At 41.2% G+C, this 10,000-nt stretch overlaps 1 protein-coding gene across 2 annotated transcripts in view; it reads left to right on the top strand.

Moving 5' to 3' along the window:
• Nucleotides 1-10,000, top strand: part of LOC137654605 (probable G-protein coupled receptor CG31760) — a 1,168,850-nt gene that overhangs the window by 913,273 nt on the left and 245,577 nt on the right. The gene's annotated exons all lie outside the window — the stretch shown is intronic.

The following is a 10,000-nucleotide window of genomic DNA, read 5'->3' on the forward strand; positions in this document are numbered from 1 at the left end:
GCAAGTAGGAGGTAACATCTGCGATGTTTGGGAGGGGGTAGTGATATGGTTTCGTCTGCATGTTCAGACTCTTGTAATCCCTACACGGATGCAGAAATTCATCTATCTTCAGGATGATGGGGAAGGGTGACGACCATGGTCTTGAGGCATTTTGGCAAAGGCCCATTTATTCCGTTTTGGTAAACTTTTGTTTGTTGGCTGCCAAGCGATGCACTACCAGACTCATGAATCTGGCAAACACTGTGGGTCCCATCGACTTGATATGGCAATAAGTATTGTGTTCGGCGGGAACCGTGGGCATTTGGTAAAGTTCTTGACTGGAGACCTTTGGTTACGATGTAAGGAGGTGGGGTTAGGCATCTGTGGGTGCGCTGATATGGAAAGCAGGGTTGGAGAGGGCAAGTTGAAGAGGTATCTATGACTAAGAGTCTACATTGACTAACCATCAGTGAGCAATATCAACCAGGAGATGGAAATGGGAGAGGAAACCCGTACTGAGGATTGGCAATGTGATGTCAGCAACGAGGACCTTCCAATGATATTTGTTGCTTCCAAATGATAATGTGATGGTCTTGTAGGTATGGGTTGGGATCGCAAATCCATTGACAGCTACCAAGGGGACGTCGGGAGGCTTAGACTTACTACGTCGTGTCCTGGAGAGTGGCATTCATAAAAGAGAACAGCAAACACCAATGTCTACCAAAACTCACACGCCCCTACTTGCATGTAAAAAAAAAAAAGATTAGCATTGGGGAAGCCACCGCTACAATCGATGGCTTACTTACAAGTTTTTTGGCTACTGACATACCTTTGCACATTTCTTCCCAGCAGCCTCAAATTTGGAGTGGTCGTAGCATATCTGCACCCGATGACCATCAGTAATGGGCTGGAATGGTCGTTGGTTGGGGCGTGAGTGAGGGGTGGCATATATGGGTTGTGGGCTGATTTGTCGCCGCTCTGGCATGTCACGGGGTAGGCATCTGTGTCCTACCGTATTCATGTCAGCTTCGGTCGATGTTGAATAGTTGTCCTCTTGGTCATGAGTGGAGGCATTGATTGAGGTCTTGAAGGTGGTTAAGTGGCTGTCGATAAGGACATTGACTTTGGTTATCAGGAGAGCCGTTTCTAGCCTGTTTCAGACGAGGGATACTGGTCATTTCCCTGAGCGTGAAGCCCTTTGGTGCCACAACGGTTGCTGAGAGAGCTGAAAAAGCTTGGCTATAGGATGGCTAACGATCGCGAGTAATGTTCCAGGAGTTGTGTTTTGAGGACGTCGTATGATATTAGGTTGTCCCGTTGTTAGCGATTAATGCTCCAGGAGGTATGTTTTGAGGGCGTCGTACGCTAGTATGTTGTCCCATTGTTAGCAAAGCCAATCTGAGTTTTCCAGGAGAGTGTTCTCAGGGATCGCCACAAGGACATAGTATGCTTTGGTGCTTGAGGAAGTCATGCCCTTAATGCAAAACTGAACCTCGGTGCGGTGAAACCAAGCAGATGCCTCTATACTGGCGAAATGTGGTAGTTTCATTAATTTGGCGTGGATATAAGTGTCAGGGTTGGAGGGTGGAATCATCAAACAGTAGGGCACAGTAATAAGGGGGAAGGAGGTAGGTAACTGTACCCCTGGCAGTCACCAATTTTGCGAGTGGGCTATTAGGTTATAACAGAGAGGTGAGAAGAATGCAATTAAACAGACAACTAGTTTATATACAAGTACTTGCGAGCAAGAACGTCCAAAAAATTCAAACCAGCTAATACATAAAAAAGGCAAGCTTAAACAATTTATGTTATCAGCGCAAGGGAAGAGTGAGATATATGAAAAAGGGACTACCATTACAGTGTACATGCGTGTGTGAAACACAAATGGTACAGTAGTTTGCAACAAAATTCTGAGCGCTATCTTGTTTCAAAATAAAATGCCTTCCAGTATGGGGGTATCTGTATGGATCATATCCATTATTTTTTTATGTCATACCAAAACTAACAATCCTTATTGAAAAGGACTATTTAGTTTTCTTAGAGTGGAGTTAATTATCCAGCACCAGTAATGTTCATAGCGCATGTAAATTTCGTTTTGCGGTAAACTTGTAATTTTACTATTTTTTTTTTAATTTTTCATCAAGATCAGTGCATCGACTGAAGACTAGCCGGAAAGAAAATAATTTTGCTGGTGATAGTTTTGAATATGTGCTATTTTGTCTGACACAATCGCGTCCTATTTTCATTCTTGTTTTTATAGTGATTTTTATAAATACATTTTATAATGTACGGCATGTCCTCAACAATCATGTTTTCTTTTATATATGCTCAGATCTCAGTTGAGTAGTTTATTATTTAACAAATATCTTGTTTTACAATTTATTTCTCATGCCGGTTATTTAGAAATTATCTAAGTATAAATAGATCGTCTTTTGCCGTAAGCATTGAGTTGTAAACTTCTTACCTTTTCGTCTCCCACTGATTCGTATTTGTTGTGCGCAGTTCTGTAACAGGATAAATAATTTTCTTCAAGGATCTTGGTAAAGAGTCTATTGATATATTACGCCAGGTTTTATCGAGGACAATCTTTTTTCTATGTTATTCTTCAAGGTTCTTTTCACCTGATTCCATATCTGGGTGTATATATTGATTCTAAACTTTGGTTGGTTATTTTAGTAAATATTGAGTTTCTCTTTTCCTTATTGCGAAAATGGAGTCTTCCTTTTTTCCCCATGTGGCTTGTGTACATAATACGATTTCCACTTTTTTATATTATTTGTTTATCGGTAGGATTTTTTGGAACATGTGTGCTAAATTTTTATCGTTTTGCAACAGTCTAAGTTTTATTTTATTCATGTTTTTTTTTTTCGACTTTTTGTTGTTAAGTTGACGATGAGGATATTCCAGTTACTTATGTTGTATACCCGAAGGTTTCGGTGTGATTTTTTTTTTTTTTTTTTTTTTTTTTTTTTTACGTTTCTTTCCACAAATAAAGGTCTTGTTGATTATGTCCCATATAGTAACGGCAATAGCACTGCATTTGTTCGGTAGGTATGCAGTTAATTCTAATAGTCGTGCCTACTCTCATCATAAGGCTCAATACTTCACAGTATTTTAGAAGTTTTATTCCAGCTGTGGCCAATTTATGGAATTTATGGCAGTTGAAACGATGGAACTTCCAAATTTCAAACTTGCAGCGAGTGTTTTTTTGTTGATCACACTAACATAAGTATCATATTATAGTTTATATATAAAAGATTTGTTTTAATGCTTTTACTGTTCTTGAAATATCTTATTTTAATTGTTCATTATTTCTTTTCCTCACTGGGCTATCTTTCCCTGTTGAAGCCCTTGGGCTTATACCATCCGGCTTTTCCAACTATGGATGTAGCTTAGCTGGAAAAAAATAATAATGAAACTGTGGATGGTTATTAATTATGTTAGGAGCATCAAAACTTTTGGGGCTCACTAGTTCAAGGCATTCATTTGTTTCTAGGTACATTTTCCCTGAGTAGGATTATTATTACAACTTGTAATTAATATATCAATGAAGTATGTTGCTGCGGATGAAGCTATGATACACTAAGTTAAACTTATGTTCCGATGAGTAGTGCACTTCTAGTTACGTAAAAGAGAAGGGTTGCATTAGACTCGTTGTTACATTCCATGTACTTTACCCCAGCGGAAATAGTAGCTGTTACCACTGTACTGTGATGCCCACGCATAGTAGTTTCTATTTGCGATGGTTTGATTAGGCTTTTTAATTACAAGCTATGGTACAGTAACGAAAATAGGACAGGTTAAGTGAAGACTGTTTCAGAGGACACACATTACTGTATACATATGACCTATCGAAAGCTTACTTTAATATGCATTATTCAGTAAAAAAAAAAAAAAAAAAAAAAAAGCAGGTCACAACCCGTTTTTCTTATGAAAATATGGTAGGGAGAGCAAATCAGATTTGCTATGATGATAAATAAATAGAGAGAGCAAAAAATGCTATAATAATAAAAAATAGGAAGAGTAAAGCAAATCTGATGAGAAAAAAATAAACAAAAAGAGCAATACATATTTGCGATAATAGTGGCTATCAAGGGTGCTTTACCAATGCGACTTGAGGAAAATTTAAAGTTTCCCATAATTGATATTTCGTAATTGTATTTGCGTTTCTATTTATATATAATCTTTCAGAAGTCTATGTGAAATCTTGAAAATTCGACAGTTTAAATTCTAATATATGCTAAAACAAATTTCTTTTTTTATATTTCGTTATTTCAAATGTTGCCGTATCTTACATCATTCTTAAAGCAAACGCTCAATACACTTTAGATACCCAAATGCTAGATAGGCTTTGCTTCAAGGAGCATTTCTTTTCCTTGTCTTTTGCGCAAGTTTCAGAATTAAATCATCGATTTTTTTTTTTAAATTCTATTTTCACTATTATGCACACTTATCGAATCTTTTTTTTTTTTTTTTTATTAAACCCACTTATCCTAAAAAGTAAAATATATATTGTGTGGCTCAATTGAGTATAGTAAAAATTATTTTTTTTCTTGTTACCTTACTGGTGCTTATCTATTTTCTGTCCGGTTTTTCATATTTTAAAGCAAAGTACTATTAGCCGAACTTTCAATCAGTGCTCTTCTTATCCCCTCCTGAAACATTATGTTATAAACTGTGAACAAATTTCCTTCCTCTTTTATTTGCTATGTCGTTTCTCCAAGTTATTTTGTTTCCCAGCGTTTTCATTTTCTCCATCATTGACTTCCGTATGTCAACCAGTGCTCTCTTCCATGTATTTGCTAGGGGATTGACCCTCCTCAATCTTCTGTTTGCTCCATGACTACCCTCCCTTGTCAACGCTATGTAAAGAATTGCTCTTTCTACGCTCATGGACACTGATTTTGGAAGAATTTGCCTGAAAAGGACGCTATTTTGGGGGTCCTTATAGCTACAAACTTACTCCACATAAACTGTCTGATATCTCCTTTTAAAAGAAAAATTATTTTTATTATAACCAAACTGATTGGCTTTCCAAAATCAGTGTGAAAGATTTATTTCAAATTCAGATAACTTTTTCCTCCATTCTCTCCTCCCCAGATTTTTTCTTTTATTTTTGTGTAATTATTTCCTTATTTACTTGATGAACATCAACAAACCTCTTGCTTTTAATTAAAATTTCTTAACTTTGCAAACATGCAGACAACGTTCTCTTAATTTCTGTATTGGTTTCATTATAATATATTCGACTTTATTTAATTACCATGGTGCTAAATTAATTCATCATTTATTGAATACACCTGGTTTAAAATTTGTTTATACACTTGATTACTGTAATTGTTTTGTGAAAGGTTTGTGGGAGCTGTTGTCTACTCTCCAAGGGTTTTCTGTTCTCAAAGATAAAATGACCCAAGGCTGGTAGTACGGTACGGTACGGAATATTTTCCGTATTTCGTACCTCGTTAAAAACAGGTGCCCTAATTTCGTACTGTACCCTCAATTGTTTTTCTGTACCGTACAGTACGAAAAAAGTAACGTACCGTGATTCCGTACTTTTATCATACTATGAGCCATCTCAATCTAAATCGCTAAATCCCCTCTTTATGAAAATTTCAAAGTTAACAGGAGTGAATTAACAAGGGATTGTTATACATGCATGTGTTCATATTCAGTTTTAATAATTATAATAGTGATATAAATAGTGATGATGATGATTATGATGATAGTGTTAACAATAAATGCACTGATATCAATACACATGATAAAATTAGTAATAGCTACTAGTAATGAGTAATTGCAACAGAACTGCTACCACTGATACTACTCATTCTACTACTGCTAATGCCACTGCTATTACTACTAGTAATGAGAATAAATACACAAATTTGTTATATAAGTAATTATCATAAATGATATTTCTATGATTTTGCAGTTGCTAACTTTTCTATTTTCAACTAATATTTACTAATAACGTATATCATGGACTATATCAAAGAACATAGCGACCACCCTCAACTCGGAGCCATTCTCACATAGGGGGCCAAAATACCCTGTTTCACAATAAGCTCAACTCCGCCTCACATAAATCTACGTTAAGCCTTATATGGGCGTCAAGTTTTCACACTTTCATGAATTTTTGCAGGGACTATTGCAATGCATAAAGAAATATGTAAAGACCCAAAATTACGATAGTATAATATATATTTTAGAAATAATACAAAATTTACACAGACAAACCGAAAAAAATTTGATTTTAACATATATCTCTTTGCAAATGAAGTCTTCTCAGGAAAAAATAAGTAATATATAATTACATATTGCATTATAAATATACTTCCTTGTTACACACGCTTTCATTTGAACCTATGTTGACATTTCTTATAGCCAAACTTCATGTTCTGCTGAAATGAATACCAACACTTCTATCCGGTTCAAACTGATAAATCCAAATAATTAAGTGATGGTTCTTTCTCCTGACAATTTCAAAACTAATTTTAAAGGATAAAGTGCCTTGAATATTTTTTATAGAAAATTTAAAGGTATCTGTTCATATATGTAGTCATAAGTTGATATTGATTATTTTTCTTATTTATTTTTCCATTTAATGATTTACGTGTTTATCAGGAAAGTTGCCGACGAGAGTTTTTTCGAATTGGTTGCTGCATATTATCAGGCATATAAACAAATGCTGAATGTAAGCGGACAAGCCACCAATGAAAAGATGATATACAGTGATATCTGGTAAATACTGTATATTTTAAAAATGACAAGGTAAAGACGTTCTCAGGTAATAGACATAGCTTTTAGAAGTTTCAGTCTGATACATATGAAAACATTGAAGAAAAGGAAATTGATCTTAATTATGAAAATTTACTATGCAAGGGAGGCCCAATTTCATAAGTGCTGACCCAAGCACTATTTAGAGACCAATACCTCAGCAGCGTTACACCATCACAGAAACTGAGGAAGCATCAGACAAGGAAAGATGTTAGGAGGAAGCATTTCCGTATGTGTACGATTTTATAAAGTTATTCACTAAGGTCACGTTCTAAAACTTTGTCATCTTATAAATGTGTGTAATGAGAATCTATACAACAATAAAAAATATTTAACAAGCTTGTGACCTAACTAGTCAATCTCAGGTTGAAGATTGAACACTCTTCTGACATGAAACAGAGCATCGATTTCTCATCATCCCAAAATAAAGACACACTGATATTTTGTAAATCTTTAGAATCACTGAAAACAACTCTTCTTTCTGCTTATGGTTTGGAAGATAATGACTGGGTCAAAGAAGTTTTTATTTAGTTTCACACAGAATTACTCAAAGCCTTCAAAGAAACCAAGACACTTATATGGCCAACCAAATCTAGTGACATTCCTTATCCATTAGAGGAAATTCCTGTGTATGTTTTTCAATCTATGTTTACACTAATTTGTGGTGAGAGGGACCCATCAGACCAAGAAAGAATATTAGTACTATCAGTAAATCAAAATATATGTAAAACAGTGGAAGGTGAAAAAGCATATCCTACTATAAATGACACTGCCATCTCTACAAATGTAAATAATTAACTACTCTCCTTAAACAAACTAGGTCATTGTGAGCCCTATACTTATTCTCTTGAATTGCATACTGCCCTAGCAAATCAATGGTTAAAATTTTTTCAGTAATCAGTAACAGTGATGTGGTTAAGGATCACCCTGAAGGAACGGTGTTTCATGACGACTGGGACGTTTTTGATCAGCTGGTGTCTGTTGTTTATGGAGCTGGATCAGTTCACAGCACAGTTGGAATCAGCATGCAAAATTTTGGATTCTGTAAAGATGATGCCTTGAAATCAGTCCCTCGTATGTGCTAACCCATTCCTGATACCCAACTGAAAAAAAAATCAAAGGAGATTCAAAACTCCAGTTTAAGAGTTAGCACCGACACTACCAGAGAAAACGGTCAGAACCATCCCTCATGAAGCCCTCAAACTGCGTTGAGAATTACAGCATCAAAGCTGTAATGGGGGAGACGCGCCATGCCAGTGGGAACGAGGGAGACTAGCTGTACCAGTGGGAACTGGGAGCCTTGCCATGCCAGCAGAAACGGGGAGCAGCGCTGTGCCAGCAGGAATGCAGAAATGCCAGGGAGAGCAGCACTGTACCAGCCAGAATGGGGTAACCAGGCCGTGGCAGCAGGAAGGGGGAGCCGCCCATGACAGTGGGAATGGGGGAACCGCCCTGTCCCCTGCGGGAATGGGAGTGTCAGGGGGAACGGGGAAACCGCCTCATGCCAGGTGGAATAGGGGAGCTGCCTTATCCTATAGGAACGGGGAAGCCGCACTGTGCCAGCAGGAATGGAGGAGATATGAAATAACAGTGGGAACAGGGGAGCCCTGCTGTGCAAGCGGGAACAGGGGAGTACTACCTTGTCAACAGAAACGGGGGAACCCCGTCGTGTCAATGGGAGGAGGGAACCCCGCTGTGCTAGTGGAAACGGGGGAACCCCGCCGTGCACCAGCGGGAACGGGGAGCCCCGCTGTGCCAGCGGGAACAGGGAAACCCACTGTGCCAGTGGGAACAGGGAGCCCTGCCATCGTAGCGGGAGCAGGGCAGCCCTGCCGTCCAAGCGGAAATGGCGGAGCCCTGCCGTGCCAGCGGGAACGGATGTGTCCCTTGTCAGTGAAACAGAGGAGCCTCCAATGCCAGCGGAAACGGGGGAACCCAGCCGTGCTAGTAGGAACAGGGCAGCCACCACGTGCCAGTGGGAGCGGGGGAGAGACCCCGGGCCAGCAGAACGGGGTATCCACCCCGTGCCAGCAGAACGGGGGAACCGCCCTGTGCAAGCGGGAACGGGGGAATCCACCCCGTGCAAGTGGGAACAGGGAGCCGTTTTGTGTCAGCGGATAAAGGGGAGCCTCCCAGTGCCAGCGGAAAGAGAGGACCCGCCATTGCCAGCGGGAACGGGGGACGTGCCGTGGCAGTGGGAATGGGGGAACCCCACCAGGCCAGCGTGAATGGGGGAGCCCCGCAGTGCCAGCGGGAACGGGGGAGTCCAGCTATGCCAGTGGGATTGGGGAACCCAGCCATTCCAGCGGGAATAGTAAGCCCCACCGTGCCAGCGGGAACAATGGAGCCCCCATATCAGCGTTAACGGGCCTCCTCCCGTGTTAGCGGGAATTATGGAGCCCTGCCAGGCCAGTGGGAACGGAGACCCCCCTTCCCCCCCAGTGCCAGTGGGAATGGGGAACCACCCCGTGCCTGGGGGATCTGGGGAGCCACTCTGTGTTAACAGAAACGGAGGATCTGCACTGTCCCAGCAGGAACGGGGTGACGCGCCGTGCCAAAGTGAACGGGGGAACTCCGCCGTCTCAACGGGCACAGGGATCTCTGCCATGCCAACGGGAACGGAGGAGCCCCATCATGCCAACGGGAACGCGGGAGCCACGCTGCGACAGGGGGAACTTGGGAGCCCCATCGAACCAGCGGGATCATGGGAGCACCACCGTGCCAGCGGGAACAGGGGAGTCCTCGCCGTGTTAGCGGGAACGGTGGATCCACACCGTGCCAACGGGAACGTATGAGACCTGCCATGCTAGAGGAGCGGGGGAGCCACGGCGTGCCAGTGGATACTGGAGAGCCCTACTGTTTCTGTGGAAACATGGAAGCCCTGCCATTCCAGCAGGAATGGGAGAGCCTAACCGTGCCAGCGGGAACAGGTTGTCAGCCACTAGTCCAGCGGGCAGGGGGTGGGGGACACTGCCATGCCAGTGTGAGCTGGGGGAAGCCCAATGTGTCGGCAGGAGCGAGGTGGTTGCCGCCCAGCGGGAGCGGGGTGGAACCCCGCCTGCCCTATGGGATGGGAAAAGATCCGCCGGCCCAGCAAGAAGGGAAAATCCCTGCCGGGCTAGCGGGAAGCGTGGAGTCCCTCCGTCCCAACAATATAAAGTTCCTTTATGTAGCTTATTTTTAATTAAGTGCACATGAAGGCCTTCTGGAAATCCCCAACAGGCTCCAGGATCCAAAACAGACT

The sequence above is a fragment of the Palaemon carinicauda genome, chromosome 15 (genome assembly GCF_036898095.1).
Source record: "Palaemon carinicauda isolate YSFRI2023 chromosome 15, ASM3689809v2, whole genome shotgun sequence".
Classification (NCBI taxonomy): Eukaryota; Metazoa; Arthropoda; class Malacostraca; order Decapoda; family Palaemonidae; genus Palaemon; species Palaemon carinicauda.